Genomic DNA, 21,794 nt, shown 5'->3' on the forward strand with positions numbered 1-21,794 from the left:
GTGCGTCCATGGGTGCGGGTCGCCGGCGCCGGCGCGCGCGGGGCTTTGGAGGGGGAGAAGAAGAGCGCAGCGCGAGCGTCGAATGTGCCGCGCGCGGAAGCGGGCGCCGTAAATACACCGCGCGAGGTACCGCTTCCTGCTGCGCGCCCAACTGGTTATACCGCGCGCGCGGTTATTGCGCGCCTGCTGGAGCCATCCGCCGGGTTGCGCGCGCGCTAAAGTGGGTATATTTACGGCGCGGCGCCTATTTAGCGCGCATGTTGGAGATGCTCTTAGCATTAGTCAGCTTCCTTTGCGTATGTGTCTGTGTCTATTCTTCCAAAGTTCTAGTATGTGTTTTGGTCGTCTCGGGACTCGATATGTTTTTTTTTTGCCCTTTTCTTCTATCTATTTAATTCACATGCAGCCCTTCTGCATGGTTCGAGAAAAAAAAGAATGAAGATGTCACCACAGTGTCAAGAAAATGAATTGTGTTGGGAACTGAAAAAGACGATCCTTTTTTATTAGTTTACAGACATGCTAGGAGCAATCTATGGAAGGTCACAATAATAATAAAGAATTTCTGGTGTTCTTTGTTTTCACAAAATTCTCACAAGGTGTTCCGTTGGTTTCGTGCAAAGCTAGAACTATAGAATAAATTGCTCTGATAAAATAAACCACTGTAAAGCCCACGCTTTATTGTGGATATTATTTGGAATTTTTTTAGTTTATTTCGAAATGTTTTTATATGTGTGCGTGCTAATTAATATTTATTGTGCTTATTTTCTAATATGCATTTCCACGGATCAAAGAATGCGTCTTTTTTTTTGCGGGGTAAAGGATGTCTTTTAACCCAAGAACATGACTATTCGTAGGTCTCAATTCTCAAGAACCAACACACTTGATTGATTCTCGACGATTGTTCCTTTTGGAGTGACATGGCTTGGCATGGATGCTAATACATTAGGAGTCGGTTCTATCAAAAAGAGAATATGTCATGATATGTCTGTGAAATTAAAATGCGAATTTGCCGTACAGAAAAAACGTACTACTCCCTCCCTAAAGAAATATAAGACATTTTAGATCACTGCTGTAAAGCAATGACATAAAACGTATTATAAAAGTTTACAGAGCGAGTAGGTTTATATAGCTGAAAAAATATTATATTCTAGCCATAACTTTGGGTAAGAAAAGTTGGCATGCCAAGGCGTATTATAAGTTACTACCTTCATAATGCAAAGTAACATAATAATAGTATGGGTGTGTCTAGGGCACATCTAGTGCTCTAGTTATTGCACATCTAAGTGAGTGAATCAAGTATAGAGAGGAAAAGAAAAAAAAATATCCACACAAATCTCAACGTAAGATTAATGACATAGGACTTAGATGTGCAATACTTATGGCACATCTAGATGTGCTTTAGCAAAACTGTAATAGTATCTTAGGCTGGCCATAGTGGGGGTAACATAACTAGTATCATGTACTTGGGAGTCGCAAACATGCTTACGTGGCAGATAATTAAAGAAGAGAGAGAGGGTCATAGTAACATAGGTAGATAACGTAACATAATAAATGTTATGCTACTATGTGTCATGCATGTCAATAAATAAGACCATCTATGATACTACTTTATGATACTATGCACTATGGATGTAGTATCATACACTAGTATCATATGCATGATACTAGTATATGTTACTCCCCACTATGACCAGCCTTTGATAGCTTCATTTATTAGCTTGTAGACTCATCTTGTCTTGAAAAATGCTATGTTACAGTAACATATTATGTTACCACCTCTCATTAATTACTTGCAACATAAGCAACCATTTTTTGAAGTGCGCTATATTACTAGCTAAGTTACTCCCACTATGGCTAGTCTAAAAAACCGAACCAATGTGACCGAGCTTTTGACTCTTCTTCCTCCGAAGTCAATAAGGACTGCAATCTGCACCTGATAGTCTTCAAAGCAAGACTCTTTCTTTAATCGCAAAAAGAAAGAAGAAGAAAAAAGCAAGCCTCTCTCTTTCGGGGATTCAAAATGAAGCAATAGAGGAAACTGCAGACACCATGGAGACCAGACCATGGCAGCTCCGGCTTCTTGCCCTTGTCACCACCACCACCACGGCCCTTCTCTTGAACCCATCCACTTCCATTTCCAGCTCCACCAGCACCGTCACCTCCCGGCCCTCCTATCGTTCAAATCTCTCATCACCAAGGATCCCTTGGGCGCACTCTCCTCATGGGCCATCAACAGCACCTCCAATGGCAGTACTCATGGCTTCTGCAGCTGGACCGGCGTGGAGTGCAGCAGTGCTCACCCGGGACATGTTGCGGCGCTTCGCCTACAAGGTCTTGGCCTCTCCGGGGCCATTTCACCATTTCTTGGGAACCTCTCCCGTCTCCGTGCACTCGATTTGTCCGACAACAAACTTGAAGGTCAGATCCCTCCTAGCCTTGGCAACTGCTTTGCACTACGCAGGCTCAACCTGAGCGTCAACTCCCTGTCCGGTCCCATCCCTCCCGCCATGGGAAACCTGTCAAAGCTTGTTGTTCTGGCTATTGGCAGCAACAATATCTCGGGTACCATTCCTCCTTCTTTTGCAGATCTTGCAACAGTCACCGTCTTCAGTATAGTAAAGAACCACGTGCATGGGCAAATACCACCATGGCTCGGCAATTTGACAGCACTGAATGATTTGAACATGGGTGGGAATATTATGAGCGGACATGTTCCACCAGCTTTGTCTAAGCTCATCAACCTTCGAGTCCTGACTGTAGCAATCAATAACCTGCAAGGTTTGATCCCTCCAGTGTTATTTAATATGTCGTCACTTGAATACCTCAATTTTGGGTCAAACCAACTGTCAGGCTCTCTACCACAAGATATTGGCTTTAGACTTTCTAACCTGAAAAAGTTCAGTGTATTCTACAACAAATTTGAAGGCCAGATTCCTGCCTCCTTGTCAAACATATCTTCTCTTGAACATCTCTCTCTCCATGGGAATAGATTTCGTGGCCGAATCCCATCAAATATTGGCCAAAGTGGACGTTTGACTGTATTTGAAGTAGGAAATAATGAGCTGCAGGCTACAGAGTCAAGAGATTGGGATTTTCTGACCTCCTTGGCTAACTGCAGCAGCCTATCTCTTGTAAATCTTCAACTGAATAACCTTTCAGGGATTTTGCCAAATAGCATTGGTAATCTCTCGCAAAAACTTGAAGGACTTCGAGCTGGAGGAAACCAAATTGCTGGGCATATACCTACAGGAATAGGAAGATATTACAAGCTTGCAATACTTGAGTTTGCAGATAATTGCTTCACAGGAACCATACCTTCAGATATTGGAAAGCTATCCAACCTCAAAGAACTATCTCTATTTCAGAATAGATACTATGGGGAGATTCCTTCGTCAATAGGCAACCTATCACAACTAAATCTGCTATCTCTTTCAACCAACAATTTGGAGGGTAGCATTCCAGCTACTTTTGGCAACCTTACTGAGTTAATCTCCCTGGACCTTTCCAGTAACCTCTTGAGTGGGCAAATCCCAGAAGAAGTTATGAGCATCTCCACCCTGGCTCTATCTCTCAATCTCTCAAACAATTTATTAGATGGGCCTATTTCTCCACATGTTGGGCAGCTAGTCAATCTTGCAATAATGGATCTCTCATCAAACAAGTTATCAGGTGCAATCCCAAATACCCTTGGTAGTTGTGTAGCATTGCAATTCCTACACTTAAAAGGGAATCTCTTGCATGGACAAATTCCAAAAGAACTCATGGCATTAAGAGGGCTAGAAGAGCTGGATCTCTCTAATAATAATTTATCAGGACCTGTCCCTGAATTTCTCGAGAGCTTCCAGCTTCTAAAGAATCTAAACCTTTCATTCAACCACCTATCAGGTCTGGTGCCAGATAAGGGGATCTTCTCAAATGCAAGTGCTGTATCTCTCACAAGTAATGACATGCTATGTGGTGGCCCTGTGTTCTTTCATTTCCCTAGATGCCCATACCCAGCGCCTGATAAACCTGCACGTCACAAACTGATTCGCATCTTGGTGTTTACTGTGGCGGGAGCATTCATCCTTCTCTGTGTCAGCATTGCTATACGCTGTTACATTAGGAAATCAAGAGGTGATGCCCGCCAAGGTCAGGAAAACAGCCCTGAGATGTTTCAGAGGATCTCATATGCTGAGTTGCATTTGGCTACAGATTCATTCTCTGTGGAGAATTTGGTTGGCCATGGAAGCTTCGGCAGTGTATATAAAGGGACTTTTGGTTCTGGTGCAAATTTGATTACTGCGGCAGTGAAGGTACTTGACGTCCAACGACAAGGAGCCACAAGGAGCTTCATATCTGAGTGCAATGCTCTCAAAAGGATTCGACATCGCAAACTAGTCAAGGTGATCACAGTGTGTGATAGCTTGGACAATAGTGGCAGCCAATTCAAGGCACTTGTGCTAGAGTTCATTCCCAATGGAAGCTTGGATAAATGGTTACACCCGAGCACAGAAGACGAGTTCCGGACACCAAACCTTATGCAGAGGCTAAACATTGCTCTTGATGTGGCGGAGGCACTGGAATATCTCCATCACCATATTGATCCTCCAATTGTTCACTGTGATGTTAAACCAAGTAATATTCTTCTTGATGATGACATGGTTGCACATCTTGGTGACTTTGGACTAGCAAAGATAATTAAAGCAGAAGAAAGCAGGCAATCACTCGCCGATCAAAGTTGCTCGGCTGGAATCAAAGGCACAATTGGGTACCTTGCACCAGGTATGCTGTTTCCTTCTTACTCCACCACATCTTCAGCAATGGCCTGAAAGATATTTAAGCAGTAATTTATTAACATGTAAATAAAAGAAATGCTAACCTGCATCATGACCAAGCATGACTTACAAAATATAGTCGGTTGCATTTGTTCGTTAATTCAGGTACGCATCAACACAATTAGTGGATTGATTACCTCACGTTTGTTCCTCTCCGGCTCTACCATACATTGTTATTGTCGACTTAAAAATCTCCGGCTCTACCGTACATTGTTATTGTCGACTTAAAAATCAGTAACATTGTCTAAAAAGTTCAGTAAATTTCCCTCGAAATTCTTCACGATTCTTTTTAGTAATTATAAGAAGCTTTAAGCCTTCAACTCTTATGGTTCCATAAGTAAAAGAAAACTGATTTCTCTTGTGGTCACCATATCAAATGAGAATCTGAAAAATATATATGTGTCCATTTACAATAATTTGTTGTGCCGAAAATACAGTCAACTACTATATGTAAACAACTAAGGAATGTGTGTGGAATGGATTACATCTATACCATATAGTTTATAAGAAGACTAACACGAACCCTTTCCTTTCCTTCCTTTAACAGAGTATGGCACCGGGACTGAAATATCTGTGGAAGGCGACGTGTACAGCTATGGTGTGCTATTGTTGGAGATGCTTACTGGGAGGAGGCCAACTGACCCATTTTTCAATGATACTACAAATCTACCAAAGTACGTTGAGATGGCCTGTCCTGGTAATCTGTTGGAAATAATGGACGTCAATATAAGATGCAACCAAGAGCCTCAAGCGGCTTTAGAATTGTTCGCTGCTCCAGTTTCAAGACTTGGTCTAGCTTGCTGCAGGGGCTCTGCAAGACAGCGCATAAAGATGGGCGATGTGGTAAAAGAATTGGGTGTGATAAAACGGCTAATCATGGCGAGCCAGAATTCTGCGTCTTGGTCCACAGTGAAGTAATATTGATTGGACGGCCTGTTCTATTTCTGTTATAGTAAGGTTAAAGGTATTAGTTTTTCATGTATTTTACCATCGCTGACCAGCACTCTCTTTATCATACACGACTGTCCCTGTCCATGGACTTACAAATTATTGGGCGTGAGCTTCTGATGGTTCATGGGAATCAATTATGATCAGAGAAGGATCGAAACTGGTCATATTACACTCAATCATTATATACAGTGGTGTTGCATACATAGTGTATTGTATTGTTACATGCCAAATAAAGGAATATAGAAGTTGCAGGTGTTGTCTTCGCGTTTGTGGCTGTACCATAGTAGGTTGAATTTGATGTGGTTTTCAGCCATTATGTATTAGCATGCAGTGACAGAGCTTGAAAGAAATTTCAGGAACGGCGAAGCCGTATGTTCTTCGAACACGAAATTGTAGGACTACAACAAGTTAAATTTTGCAGAATACTGAGAAACTTAGATAATTATACTGATCTTGTCCACATTAGTTTACAAAATACAATTCTAAGTTTAAACTGTATGCATCAGCTACTCCATAACAAAAGAAACTGTGCCCAAATACTACTTAACCAGGGAGTACTGAATTAATCACTATAGATCAGCTCTTATCCTTGCGCCTAAATTACATAAGAACATTCATATTAGTACTTCTCCATGATTTCACTCTTTATGTTGACTATCAAGCTATTGGCTAGAAAATCATCTTCCATTGTATACGTTGCTTTGTCTTAATAATCCTTCAAAGTAGCCTTGTCTTAATAATCCCAAATTCTAGCAACAACACAGGAGGCTTGGTTCTGCTTCGATAAATGATAATTCGTTAGCTTCACACTCGCCTCTCTTTCTTTTGTAAGATGCTTCAATGGTTTCCCCCTTAACCATTTTTTACGGGACCCCCTTAACCATCAATGCCTCCTTTTGGAAACAACAATTTTAATTTAAGTACAAAATTCTATGGCCTAATTAGAACTTTCCCCAACTAATTAAGACGAACGAATCTACACTAAAAAGACAAAATAAAAGAGTTGAACTTCAGCTCACCGGATCTCTGCGCGCGGCGCCGGCGTCGCCTGCCCGGCCGCGACGAGGCGAACCCAGGAGCCATGACCAGCCTCTGGCCTCTCAGCTCTTTCCGGCCCCTCGACAGCCCCCACGCCGGCGAGCCCCAGTGACCAGTCCGCGCTCCGCCGGTCACGCCAGACTGAAATAAATAGTCGAAGACGGCGGAAGACGCGATTCAGAGATTCAGAGTTGGGTCTTTGTGTGTCAGGCAGACAGAGGCACAGAGCAGAGAAGGTGATGATAAGTGGGCCTTATGGGCTGTAGTGAAAGTGTTGTTAATACCGGGTACTAAAAGAATTTCTGCTTGTTTCTCAAAAAACAAAGAATTTCTCATTTTAAAAAAAGAATTTCTGCTTCACCTAAAAAACGAATTTATGCTAATTTTAAAAAAATTCTGCTAAAAAGGGTACTAAAAGAATTTCCTTTCAGCCCTAAAAAAAGAATTACCTTTCAGGTTGCGACACACGCATAGGAGTCGCCTCGGATGACACATAACCCGAAATCACTAATTGAAAAGTACTCATTGCAAAGATCGCTCCCACCTCATTTAGGTTACGACAAGTGGCGCGCTGCATGTGCATCATTTTATCGCAACCTGTGAGTTTTCCCATTTTTCGCAAATCCATGTATTCAAAACGTTTTATCTCTTAAACTGTGCGTCCAAATCTTGAACAGTTTCCACTGTTGGATTCCTTACGTCGAGATCTTTAAAATTAGATCACATGTTGATAGGTTTTAAAGAACTTTTTTCAGAAAAAAAGAACGAAAAGCCGAACCGGAAGCACGGGTTTTTCCCTTTCCGAAAAAGGCATGCTCGCGTGAAATCACAACTGTCGCTCTCGCGGAAGGAAAAAAAAATAGAAAACGCGTTTTTTTCCGTTTCCAAGAGGCATGACTGTGAATCTCGCGAAAATACAACCATGCCTCTCACGAAAGCAAAATCGTGTCTCTCGCAGAAGAAAAAAAAACAGAAAACGCATTTTTTTCGTTTTCGAGAGGCACGGCCGTTACTCTGGCGGAAGCAAAAACGTGCCTCTTGCAAAAAAAATAGAAAATGCGTTTCTTTTTCGTTTCCGAGAGGCACGGCCGTGACTCTGGCGAAAGCAAAACGTGCCTCGCGAAAGCAAAACCGTGGCTCTCGTAAAAAAAAAGAACGTGTTTTCTTCGCAAAAGCTAAGGAAGACCGGTGGAAAGCCGAAACGTCAAAAAAACCCAGAAAAAACCGTTTAAAAAGCCAAAAACGTATGCGAAAAAACAAAATCCGAAAGGAACGCCCAGAACGCGACACGTGACGGGCGGCTGAGAGCGCGCCAAGTAACGCTGATCGTCAATGGCGGATCTAGAATTTTGAAGCAGGGTGGTCCAACCAAATACTTTTTTTTACAACAAATATGGCATGCCAATGTACTAACTAATTTACCAATAGCAAAATATAAATTGATCAAATTTTTTCTCAGATAAGTCTTAGTTTTGCATAAGAAAAGCCTACGTACCTTGAAAAGTTCAAAGAAGACTATCTGAATGTGTTCATTCTTCCACATTTGATACATGTATGTAATCATGTGATAGTGGTTCACATTTTGTTCTTCAATTTGACAATGACATGCACTGATTCAAAAAAATGAGAACAATTTATTAATTGTTTGACCCAAACTGAAACAAGTCGGTAGTACTTAGTAAAATTCCTGGAAATTACAGCTCAAGATGCCACATAGATTAGAAATCTGACCCAAACTAAAACTGTTCAACAGTAAGTAGTAACATTCCTGGACAGAATTCAGCACAATACTACATTACAATTTACAAAGGAGCACAACAAGCCTAAGCTCGTAATGAGCTGTTCTATAGGTAGCAGCACGACGAGCAATGAATAAGAGTAGACAAAAATAGGGAGATGGGCAGAAATCTCATCGAAGGTACCTCAAGAATTGCTGGCCGGCTGGCTGCAGACTTGCTGCCGCTGCAGAACACCGGATGCTGAGCGGCGACTGCGGAGTGCGGACCGGGCGGCTGGGGGCTTTCGGCTGGGCGCGGTCGCGCCGGGCAGGTGCGGGGCGAACAGAGACGCCGGCGAGGCACGGAACCAGGCGGCAAGTCAGGGCGGCGAGATGAGCGGGAGCGTAGAGCAGTCGCGAGGGGAATTGGGGACAGGAGGCTGTGCGACGAGTCGACACTGTGTTGGCTGGGCTTTTCTATTCTTTTCTTCCGGCCCATCCACTTATCTCTTATGGGCTATGTATATATATAGGTCGAACCAAATCCCAGGGTGGGCCGCGGCCCACCCTGTCCACCCTGTAGATCCGCCACTGCTGATCGTTATAAGGCTCCAAAGGAGCGCTCATCAACTAGTTGCTCCCCGTATAGCCACGCTCGGAGCCTTCACGCAGGATTTATGTGTAATGGGCCGCTAGGCCACTTGGGCGATACGTGCCACTCTGTATTGAGCATTTTTTTTGGTAGCTTTTTGTTTGTTCAGTTTTTCGGTCAGTTTTCTTGCACAAAACCGGCTATTTGAACTTTTTGTAGGACCTTAAATATATAAGAACCTATTTAAATTTAAAAAGGAAATACTTAGAAAAGTTATTCATTTATTAAAAAAGTTTAGTCTGTATTAAAAAAGTTCAACCATGTATTATAGAAGTGTTTAGTGAAAATTAAGGAAAATTTTCAACGTATATACAAAAATATTTCAATATGTATTTTAAAAAATTCAGCATATATTACAAAAAGCGCTCACCATATGCTAAAAATTTCTTCAGTTTGTATTGAAAACTATTCACAAATGTTACGAAAATGTCCACTCTAAACTTTAAAATGTTTAGTTTGGATTTGAAAAATGTTCATCCTATATTACAAAAAACTTCTTAGTAGTAAAGAAAAATATAAACAAATAAAAATTGCAAAAAAATTTAAAACCGAAAAAGACAAACCTGATGAAATAAAAAAACTGAAAAACAGAAAAATGGAGGAAAAACAGCAGTGACCCACAGACAAAAACCAGAACTGAGCCGACCCACCTCAGCCCACCCACGAGTGTATCCTTGTATATTTGCCATCTGCGCGTGTCAAATAGGATCCACCATTCTTAGCATAGATAATAGATGGGCCCACCCACAAGTGTATCCTTGTATATTTGCCATCTGCGCGTGATAGAATGCACCATTCTTAGCATCTCTATTCCTAACTAGTATAACGCCCGTCGTTGCCACGGGCTCTTCAAAATTTATAATCAGTATCTTTCATTTATCATCCCCTCATATTGGGTGATTATGGGGTGCTCTAATTAGAAACACAACAATCAAATATTAGGAAATTTCACCGAACGAATAATACGATATCTATCAAACGAATAAAATGAGGTCATATTTTTGGTCCGTCATGCACTTCTGTTGAAAAGTGCCTATCCCTTTTAGAATCAACCCACTGTTTGCTCGCACGCAAAAAAATACATCTCTAAAGTGGGGAACCGATCGGTGCCAAAAAGAACTCAAACTCCTATCCAATCTCGACTTCGTGCTCTTCCACTTCCATTGATAAAGATGGGACGTCAAGGGTTTCATCATGATGACCTCGAGCAGCCGCCGATATCCCTCCCCACATCTACCCCTACCCCCTGCTGCCGCTTGCACTGTCCTTGCTCCTCGAGGGAGCTAGGGACACAATGTTCTCTAGGATGGGCATGACCAGATCCACGAGGAGGCCACATTCTTCCATGGGAACCCAACCAAGCACACCACCCTCCGCAACCATCCAATCCCAGCCTAACAAAGTCAAGACCCGCCATCGATCCACAAATCAGGCTCGCCGCATCCAGGTTCACTGCAAGTCTGCGACGAGTCTGTAGTCGACATCTTGACTTTGGCTATCCCCACGAAAGAATCATCAGATTTTTGCTGAAACTGAAACATACTAAAGTGACACATGCTCGAATTTTTAAATCAGATGACTATCGAAAAGAAGCCGCCCAAGAAAAGTAAATAAGCATCAAGTGTTGAAAGAAAATGATGGACCCTAAGGCCATGAACTGATAAAAGAGAGCAGTCAAGCAATGTAGAGTAGCAGGAATCTAATAACAAGACCTTACCTTCATAAAAATAAGGGAAGAACACTTCCTTCATAGCCTTCCTACAATGCAAGTACAGAACATACTAAATTAGCATTGTTTCAGTCTCATTTTTTGCAAATAAAGAGTGTAATAATTACCACCTATTTCATTTGGCACTAAAAATTTCTACCTCTGTCTGACCTCCTGCAGCACTAAAAAAACTCATCACTTACAATATCATAGCCGCACACTCCAAGTCAAAGTAGAACATATATCAAGGATTCTGTGACAACCAACCATGGCCAAATCAGATGGCTTTTAATTGCATTCCATCTCATAATCCAGAGCCCACTCTATCTCAATGGAAATTAAATTTAGGCATGTCACAAGTTGTCATTATTGTTAACATTCAGAAATTTAAATCAAAGGAAATCTATAACCAATTCCAATGCTTGCATTAAGCTGTAATTACATGATACGTAAATGCTGCAAATGCAGAAGTACCACACAATTCCAATGGGAAGGATGGTGGAGGAGGTGGATGAGGATGGCGGCGGCGGCGTCTGCGGTTGCGCCTCGTCCGCAGCCGTGCTGGTGGTGGTCGATGCGAGAGCCGGATGGCGTTGGCCAGAATCAGGCAGGGGCGACAAAGATTTAGAGGAGAGAGAGAATGGAGGCGATGAGCGATGGGAGGAAGGGCCACCGGCGATTGGGGTGGCCTCAGATCCGCCCTCCGTGGCCGCCTATTTCATGGGACGAACACCCGTGCTCACCGTCGGGCTCGCCTTCGGCCGCTGCCTCGCTGACATTCATGACGTAGAGCCCCTTCCTCCGACCCCATTTGCTAGGGAGGCAGCGCCATCCTTCATCGCAGAGAACGAGTCCACACTGAGATCCCAGCCAGATCGTGATTGCGCCTCCCCAAACCGCAGCGGCACATCCCACTTCATCAACGACCAACCTATATGAGACGGAGGGTCAGTGTAGGACGCGAGCGCTGTCACCATGGACGTGGGGGACGCCGTAGGTGGGAAGGAGGCGGCGACGACGTCTGTGTCAGGAAGATCGCACGACGGTGGCGGCGTTTACTCGAGAGGATCGAAAGGAGTTGCGTTTGGTGCCGGGTGGGTTCTTTGGTGCGTGCGTGGGGCTGGAGATTGTGATAGGTGATCAGGTGAGGGCGTGCCATACCTGGATCGATAGCCTTACCATACCTGGTGGTAATTTAAATTTATTACCATATTCGATATTTCCCGAGTTATGACCTTACCATACCTGGATTGATAGCCTTTGGGGTAATTTAAATTTATTACCATATAATTACCATATTCAAAATTTCCTGAGTTATGACCTTACCATATCTAGATTGATTTATTACTATACGTGGATTAATTATGATTGATTATCATAAATACGTTGGGTAATTTAAATTTATTACCATATTCGATATTTCCCGAGTTATGACCTTACCATACCTGGATTGATAGCCTTTGGGGTAATTTAAATTTATTACCATATAATTACCATATTCAAAATTTCCTGAGTTATGACCTTACCATACCTGGATTGATTTATTACTATACGTGGATTAATTATGATTGATTACCATAAATACGTTGGGTAATTTAAATTTATTACCATATTCGATATTTCCCGAGTTATGACCTTACCATACCTGGATTGATAGCCTTTAGGGTAATTTAAATTTATTACCATATAATTACCATATTCAAAATTTCCTGAGTTATGACCTTACCATACCTGGATTGATTTATTACTATACGTGGATTAATTATGATTGATTACCATAAATACATTGGGTATTGCCCGGTCAGACAAGAAAAGAGAAAAACCAGTGGGAGGGGTTGGTGGGAGGTGGGACGAAGAAAAACCGGTTGAAAATAAACCGGTTGAAAGTGGGGGGACTATTCAACCAATTCGTCCATTAGGAGTAGAGATGGACGAGTTGGTTGAATAGTCCCATCACTTTCGTCTGGTTTTTTTCGTCCCACCTCCCACCAGCCCCTCCCACCGGTTTTTCTTTTTTCTAATTTGGCCGGCAATACCCAACGTATTTATGGTAATCAATCATAATTAATCCATGTATAGTAATAAATCAATCCAGGTATGGTAAGGTCATAACTCAGGAAATTTTAGATATGGTAATTATATGATAATAAATTTAAATTACTCCAAAGGCTATCAATCCAGGTATGGTAAGACCATAACTCGGGAAATATCGAATATGGTAATAAATTTAAATTACCACCAGGTATGGTAAGGCTATTGATCCAGATATGGCACGCCCTCACCTGATCACCTATCACAATCTCCAGCCCCACGCACACACCAAAGAATCGACCCGACACCAAACGCAGCTCCTCTCGGTCCCCTCGAGTAAACGCCGCCACCGTCGTGCGATCTTCCTGACACAGACGCCGTCGCCGCCTCCTTCCCACCTACGGCGTCCCCCACGTCCATGGTGACGGTGCTCACGTCCTACACTGACCCTCCCCCTCATATAGGTTGGTCATTGATGGAGTGGGATGTGCCGCTGTGGTTTGGGGAGGCGCAATCACGATCTGGTTGGGATCTCAGTGTGGACTCGTTCTCTGCGATGAAGGATGGCGCTGCCTCCCTGGCAAATGGGATCAGAGGAAGGGGTTCTACTCGTGAATGTCGGCGAGGCAGCGGCCGAAGACGAGCCCGACGGTGAGCACGGGTGTTCGTCCCATGAAATAGGCGGCCACAGAGGGCGGATCTGAGGCCACCCCAATCGCCGGTGGCCCTTCCTCCCATCTCTCATCGCCTCCATTCTCTCTCTCCTCTAAATCTTTGTCGCCCCTGCCTCTGATTCTGGCCGACGCCATCCGGCTCTCGCATCGGCCACCACCAACACGGCTGCGGACGAGGCGCAACCGCAGACGCCGCCGCCGCCATCCTCATCCACCTCCTCCACCATCCTTCCCAGCCGTCGTCGGGGGCACCCGCCATCTGTGCTCTAGCCCACCCGCTCCCTCCTATCCCCTCCCCCCTGCTTGCCAGCCCCATGATCCACCGCACAGATGGCAAGTACTACAGCGACCTCCTCCCCAGCGGATCCGGCCTCCTCCGATGGAGATACATCCCGGGCACTGCCTTATTCTCATGCGTGCACGTCTATATCAACGTCTCATTCCACCTCACCTGAGCCTTTACCTTCCCACCTCTACTTCAGATCCACATCACTTTGCAAGGTATGTGCTTGATTGTTCCGAACTGGATCGATGGATTGTGCAAGGTACTTTGGGTGTCGTCATTGACGGCAATTGTCACGCCATGCTACCATCGGAGGGGTCTCTCATCGATGATTAGGGTCTTCCGAACTGCACGAGCTCCATTGAGAAGGATGTTTTTAATTATGGTTTTGCCTACATGCTTTCTTTGCCTGTATCTACTTAGCTAATGTCTTCTTATAGATAGTAGCGGCTGAAGTGGTGATCAAAGTTGTTCACTATAAGGAAACAACCATGATAACAAAAGTGTATATTCCCTGACCTTTGACCTGAAGTACTTTTTCATTAGAAACTTGCAACAGCCAGGCATTGAAATTAGCAACAGCTTCATACGTACTGAACTAATTTGCAGCAACACGTACTAAACTACCCCACTATGGACTACATATATTTAAGAACAGAGGGATTAAAACTCTAGCAAACAGCAAACATGATCTCCTCTTCCAGTAAGCCAGTGGTAACCATCTTTTTCCCTGAATTACTGGACTTCTTAGTGCTTACAGAAGTAAGCTTGTTACTTTTTTTGTGATCTCTTGCAGATATGTACAATATGTTATGGGGAGATTGTAGGAACTTCTGAACCGGTCGTCCAACAGTAGGTTCGTACTTCATACCAGCATGATGGTGTGTTATGTTTGCTTCACTTACTACTTGTTCGATTAGAATCATATTGGTGCCGTTGTGTCTAGGATATGAGTGAATTTTTGTGCATTTGGGCTGTTAGGTATGAAATGTGGGAAGTTTAGGCACTACGGCCTGAAGATTCCTTAAGGTTAACCGGAAATGACTACAAACTTGTTTAATTCTTTAGGTGCAGGTGCTGCCGGTTGATGGCGGCCTAACCATGAGTGTAACTGAAAGTGAACCAGGGCGATGTGCAGAAAAAAAATCTTAGCACATAGGCTGAATTTGTATACTACTTCAAATTTATTAGGTAGTACTCCCTCCGTATGTATATCACTTCCGAAAACAAGTTCGGGTTATTAGGTAGTACTATTGAATTTCAGGATTGATACTTGAAGATTTTAAAAATTTTTGTACCAACTCTACTGTTATGTATAGGAAGAACATGTTCTAAAATATTTATAATTCATATGAAAGTGATCATTTGATTATTAAATCATGCCGCTAATAAGATAAGTTCTTGTCACTTATTTCTTGAAAAATTTCCATTGTTCAGGTTCTGACTTCATTTGTTGAGCTATTTTAATTTTTGTATGAGAGAAATGAAAAACTTTATGATTGGTATGTCGAAACTTTGATCAGTTCATTGTGGAATAATGACGGTGATTTGGATTCTTAACTAAATTATGATAGGCTTCCATTTTGGTGGCTCTGATTTGGTTTTATGTGTTTTTTGTTACCAGGTAGAAAATACTTAATGCTGGTATCCCAGAGTTTTACTTACTGGAATAGAAACGAGGCTTATTTATTGAGAATTTTAGCTATAGTGTGTGTCAGTGCCCTCGTACTTTTCAAGTGAAACCTTGAAGAAAAGCATAATGAAGGTTATGCTGATAGCGGTGGCGCGGAAAGAATATAAAATTGAGGGTACAAAAGTATTAGGATCTCCATGCCGGCAAATGTAGTGTGTTGCACTGATTGCAATTACTTCTTTGCTGTTATTTGTTGTTACTGCCATAGTTTATTGTTTGTGCTTATTATAGCTCATGAATACACGTGAGTGAAATTGGGTATAGTATATATGCATTCTTTCAGAGTTTTAAGAAGGATAGCATAGAAATATTTCTTAGGGCTGTGGCATAGTTGTGTGGTACTTCTGCATTTGCAGCATTTACAGATCATGTAATTACAGCTTAATGCAAGCATTGGAATTGGTTATAGATTTCCTTTGATTTAAATTTCTGAATGTTAACAATAATGACAACTTGTGACATGCCTAAATTTAATTTCCATTGAGATAGAGTGGGCCCTGGATTATGAGATGGAATGCAATTAAAAGCCATCTGATCTGGCCATGGTTGGTTGTCACAGAATCCTTGATATATGTTCTACTTTGACTTGGAGTGTGCAGCTATGATATTGTAAGTGATGAGTTTTTTTCCCGAATCTGCCGCGGGAGGTCAGACAGAGGTAGAAATTTTTAGTGGCAAATGAAATAGGTGGTAATTATTACACTCTTTATTTGCAAAAAATGAGACTGAAACAATGCTAATTGAGTATGTTCTGTACTTGTAGGAAGGCTATGAAGGAAGTGTTCTTCCCTTATTTTTATGAAGGTAAGGTCTTGTTATTAGATTCCTGCTACTCTACATTGCTTGACTGCTCTCTTTTATCAGTTCATGGCCTTAGGGTCCATCATTTTCTTTCAATACTTGATGCTTATTTGCTTTTTTTTTGGTGGCTTCTTTTTGATAGTCATCTGATTTAAAAATTTGAGCATGTGTCACTTTAGTATCTTTCAGTTTCAGCAAACATATAGAATTATCTTGACATATGTTGGCATTGAGAAGGTAATATAGATTGTCACTACTAAGTTCAATGTTCAGGCTCCATCCTATTTAAATTCATGTTCGGATTAAAGTCAACACACTAAGAACTGTATGCTTGATGAATGATGTTCAGTGCATTTACTTGGTTTCCCCAGTATAGTTATGCAGGTTAAGTTATGTTGGCTCTTGCATTTACTTGTCTAGACTAATGGTTAATTGTGAACTATGTATATTTTGTAGTTTCTGCTCACCAAGATCAAACTAAGCACAATCGTATTTTCTCAAATTGTACACATGCTACTGTTATGGGTGTCATGCTCTGTGTAGTAATTATGTTGAATTCCCGTAATTCCTTTTGCATGATTCCACTAAACAACTTGTATGTTCAAAACATACTCAAACTTCATTTACTAAAACTTGAGTTATGTTGGCTCTTGCATTCATTTCTCCAGACTAATGGTTAATTGTGAACTATGTATATTTTATAGTTTTTGCTCACCAAGATCAAACTAAGCAAAATCATATTTTCTCAAATTGTACACATGCTACTGCTATGGGTGTCATGCTTTGTGTAGTAATTATGTTGAATTCCCGTAATTCCTTTTGCATGATTCCACCAAACAATTTGTATGTTCAAAACATACTCAAACTTCATTTACTAAAAAATCAGATATTTCAAATAATATATTAAATATGTCAAAATATTTCAGTGGCAATGTAGGTGTCATTGAATTCACTAATTCGTCCACCGAAGCTGATAGGCACAATTGTTATTGGTGGGCTTAGTCTGATGAATGCCTTTCTGAAGTGGTTACATGGCTACAACCTGCAAGTTCTCCCCTCACTATCTATATTCAGGGTGGAACTTAATTCTTCACAATAGGTTGCTGGGTGGGCAAGCTAGAAGGGAATGTGGGAGAGCAAAATGAGGCCCCATATACTTTAATGTTTGGGAGAAACAAAGCCTAACAAGTGCATGGTGGTTATCAGAGAGGTGAAGGCGGGAAGGGAAGAGATGGACAGTGTTATGAAGCTATGCTAGGGACACTGTACATTTTTACTACATAATTTGGAAATAAGTTCAAAATCATGTTGATGGTTTCTTTTATTGCTATTAAGCATAATTTTCAGAAAGATATATTGATATCATACTTGAGCCATACGTAGTGGGACTACCTCGATCAGGACGACGTGTCCTTTGAGCACATCATGTTCATGACCCTTATAGTCGACAAGAAAGGCACCCCCTGCTCGTTTTTTAGCAACTATTACTTGTAGTTTACTTGCTTATGATATTTCTAGGGTTTTTGACATGGTATAGGATTTTGTGCATTTTTATAAAACATTAATGTGGTGGCACAGAGATGTTTCTGTGGCCGAAAGGACATGTTCAACGGCTTCCTATGGCGTGTTCTCATGCTAAAAGAAGAGGTGTGTGTGTTCAATTTGATGCACTTCCATTTGCTCGCCGGGTTCTTAGCCTACTGTATGAATGTATTTTTGTAAAACCGAGCTCCCTATGCAATGTCCTCAAGATCGAAACTACAACCAAGGGCCTCACTATTTTTAGTGTAATTTTACCACAAATTCTCCTTTGTAGACTAATCTGAATTCCAAATTTTCATCAATATGTATTGTTAATGGAAACTTATATTTTTTAATTAAATATACATATTAGATCTCTTGAACAAGATGCACATATTCAAAATCCTTTATGAAGCTCACAGGTATAGAAAGTATGTAGCCATACTTATTCCTGAATGTGCATGTCTTAGAGCTTGAAAAAAAGGAGGTACTAAAGTTAGGTTATGCTCATCGTTCCAACATGCTTAGTGATAACCACCTAGCAAGCTGATCAAATATGAAAAAATTGAAGTGCTACTGCTAATCGTACTATTCTGAATGTGAAAATCTATTTAATTGGCTCTTCTCTAATTGTACACTTGCATAAATCTCAGATCTTGCAAATTACAGTAGAACCATAAAAGTCATGCTTTGACTCCTATAAGGCCTTTTGCACTTTAATATGACTAATAATTTGCCTTAATATCACAGATTGTATTGCTACCTTTCTAAGTGAATGACATTCAAGAAGGTCATTAAATAAAACCAAGAAATCCTTCCGGTATTGGAGTGTAGGAAAGTTGAGACTATAAAACCAAAAGGTTATATTTACGTTTATTATAGAAGGTTCTTTACTTTTTACAGGAAAACACAAAATGTTGCGATGTAGAGTGTAGGTGGTGGGCCTCCTTGATCCACTTGGTGGATGAGGGCGACTCCGGTCCTGGCACCCATAGTGCTGGTGATCCAAAAATCATAGGGCCTAGATATAGCTCTAGCAGACGTATGCGGCTTGCTCATCGAGCTTGGTCGTCTCGAGCATGGAGATAGGCGAGTAGTAGACCAAGAGCTGGTACAGAGATAGGCGAGTTGTAGACAAGAGCTGGTGGGCAGCAAGAAACACATGCACACCAAAGAACAAATCCGAGTCACATGCCTACTTCTACTGGTTTCTACAAAGAGCGGCTAGCTTAGATCTTAGACCAGTCGGTCACTGTCGAGGTCGCCAAGGTGATCTTACAGCACCGCCGTGGGGATTTCTCATGATTTTATGTAGGCAAGTCGCAAGCGGTGGTGGTGATTGGCTGGGTGGTGTCGCTGCCTTGGGAAGAGACGAAGTGATGGTAAAAGTAAGCAGGATCCGATGATTCTTCCGTGGGGATAGCCAAAGTCAATATGTCGACTACAGACTCGTCGCAGACTTGCAACGAACCTGGATGCGGCGAGCCTGATTTGTGGATCGATGGCGGGTCTTGACTTTGTTAGGCTGGGATTGGATGGTTGCGAAAGGTGGTGTGCTTGGTTGGGTTCCCATGGAAGAATGTGGCCTCCTCGTGGATCTGGTCATGCCCATCCTAAAGAACATTGTATCCCTAGCTCCCTCGAAGAGCAAGGACAGTGCAAACGGCAGCAGGGGTAGGGTTAGATGTGGGGAGGGATGTCGGCGGCTGCTCAAGGTCATCATGATGAAACCCTTGACGTCCCATCTTTATCAATGGAAGTGGAAGAGCACGAAGTCGAGATTGGATAGGAGTTTGAGTTCTTTTTGGCACCGATTGGTTCCCCACTTTAGAGATATATTTTTTTTGCGTGCGAGCAAACAGTGGGTTGATTCTAAAAGGGATAGGCGCTTTTCTACAGAAGTGCATGACGGACCAAAAATATGACCTCCTTTTATTCGTTTGATAGATATCGTATTATTCGTTGTTGTTCGTTCGGTGAAATTTCCTAATATTTGATTGTTGTGTTTCTAATTAGAGCACCCCATAATCACTCAATATGAGAGAATGATAAATGAAAGATACTGATTATAAATTTTGAAGAGCCCATAGCAACGCACGGGCGTTATACTAGTAGATATAATAGATGGGTTCGGTTTGTCCGCGGCGATTTATATCTCGCATTAAGCAAGTTGGAAGGATCTCTCTCGCTGAGGGACGTTGCCTGGCGTAGCAACTGGGCCGCGGAGAAAAAGGGAGCGAAACCGGTCCAGAAAAAGTGGAGAAAAAGGGAGCGGGATTGAACCCAAGTCTCCTTCATAGTTGCTAGCGATGCTAGCCACTGGGTCTGGATCGTCTTCACGATGACAACGTAGGGCGTTACCTACTTCAGGTAAAAGAGTTAGTTTTCTTCATCGTTTTTTCTTTTACATCGGTTTTCTTCATTTCTTACTCTATTTTCACTGTGTTTTTTTTTGTGTTTTTCTTGGTTTCCATTTTCTAATTTCTTCTCTATATTTTTGTTTTTTCTTATGTTTCTTTTGGTTTTCACTCTACACTTTTTGTATATGTCAAGAACATTTTTCTAATACATGTTTAATATTTTTTCAATATATGGTCAACATTTTTTCTGCGTGATAATATAGTGATTGAGTGGTGAAAGGATCCCAACACGCTATGCCAGGTCAACCGCCTACGCATGCAATCGATGACACAGACAAATAGCACAGAAACACGGAGTCCCTCTAGGGCAACCCTCGGTGACGATGGATGGGGTCATATAATGCGCCATTGATTAGAACTCTAGTGTTTTCATAGATAGTCACAGACATAACCATGCTCTCCATTTTTGACTAAACCCTCTAGCAGCAAGAAATTATAAAAGAAATTCTAAAGTGAAGGGGTTGAAAGCTTTTAGTATGTCTAATTTGAGGAACAAAGCTAGTCTTCTTTTTCTTCAGATGTAGTGTCTTTCCCAAGCTCTTAACATACACAAAGTTGTCGTCAATGCATCTCCCTCTAATAAAAGCACTCTGCAAGATTCTGTTAGTGTGTCATTGGTTGCAACATTGCAGCAAGAATCCTATATATTAGTTTTGCAAACCCATGGAAATCTAGTTGACTGACAACTGCCAAGGGAGTAGCATCTTTGACCTTGGGGATGAGAATCAGAGTTGCCACATTGAGATTGAAGAGATCTTGGGAGTTAAGACGTTAGAACTGCAGTAGTGCATCCACGACATCCTGTTTAATAATCCCTTAAGAACATTGGTAGAATTTAGCAGAGAATCCATCGAGGCCCGGTGTTTTTTACTGGTGTATATGTAATAGTACATCTTTAACCTTCTATACTCCGTGAAAGAATCATCAATGGTTACAGTGTTAATTTGAAGAATCATCAATGGTATCAGTTTTTTCCAGTCGATGGACAATTTTCGGTTAGCAGAAAGCCCCGGTTTTCCCTTTTTCATATCCTTTACTCTTTAGAAATTCGATGATTTTTCTGAAAAGTGATGATTTTTTTTCAAAATTCATGAACTATTTTCAAAATCCATGAACTTTTTTTAAAAATTGATGAACTCTTTTTTAAATTAATAATTTTTTTTCAAAATTGATGAACTTTTTTTTAATCAATGAACTTTTTTCAAATTCATGAACTTTTAAATTTTTTTAGAAGTCAATGGTCAAAACGATCAAAATGGTCAACGGTCTAACATGACAGAGGTTAAAAGCCAGCTGTTTTTTTAGCACAAGAAAAATTGAAGCAGAAACGAACGATTGAAGCATAACCAACGAACAACTAAACGAGTGGGCTTTTTAGATACGGCCGGCTTAGAGGGGGTAGTGGACGGGACAATGCTACATCTATGTAATCTCTCGTACGTTCAGATGGCAATTTGTGACTGGAGTTAGGGGGAAGGTGGGGCTCAC

At 41.7% G+C, this 21,794-nt stretch overlaps 1 long non-coding RNA gene and 1 pseudogene across 1 annotated transcript; one reads left to right on the forward strand and one right to left on the reverse strand.

The window, feature by feature from the left end:
- The first annotated feature begins 2,049 nt into the window (after window positions 1-2,049).
- On the forward strand, window positions 2,050-6,034 carry LOC119285650 (annotated as a pseudogene).
- On the reverse strand, window positions 2,659-3,569 carry LOC119285656. Its single transcript, XR_005139627.1, has 3 exons — window positions 3,316-3,569; window positions 2,889-3,243; window positions 2,659-2,771 (listed from the first exon to the last, which is right to left on the reverse strand). It is a non-coding gene; the product is annotated as an uncharacterized LOC119285656 (long non-coding RNA).
- Window positions 6,035-21,794: the final 15,760 nt, after the last annotated feature.

The sequence above is a fragment of the Triticum dicoccoides genome, chromosome 1A (assembly GCF_002162155.2).
Source record: "Triticum dicoccoides isolate Atlit2015 ecotype Zavitan chromosome 1A, WEW_v2.0, whole genome shotgun sequence".
Lineage (NCBI taxonomy): Eukaryota > Viridiplantae > Streptophyta > Magnoliopsida > Poales > Poaceae > Triticum > Triticum dicoccoides.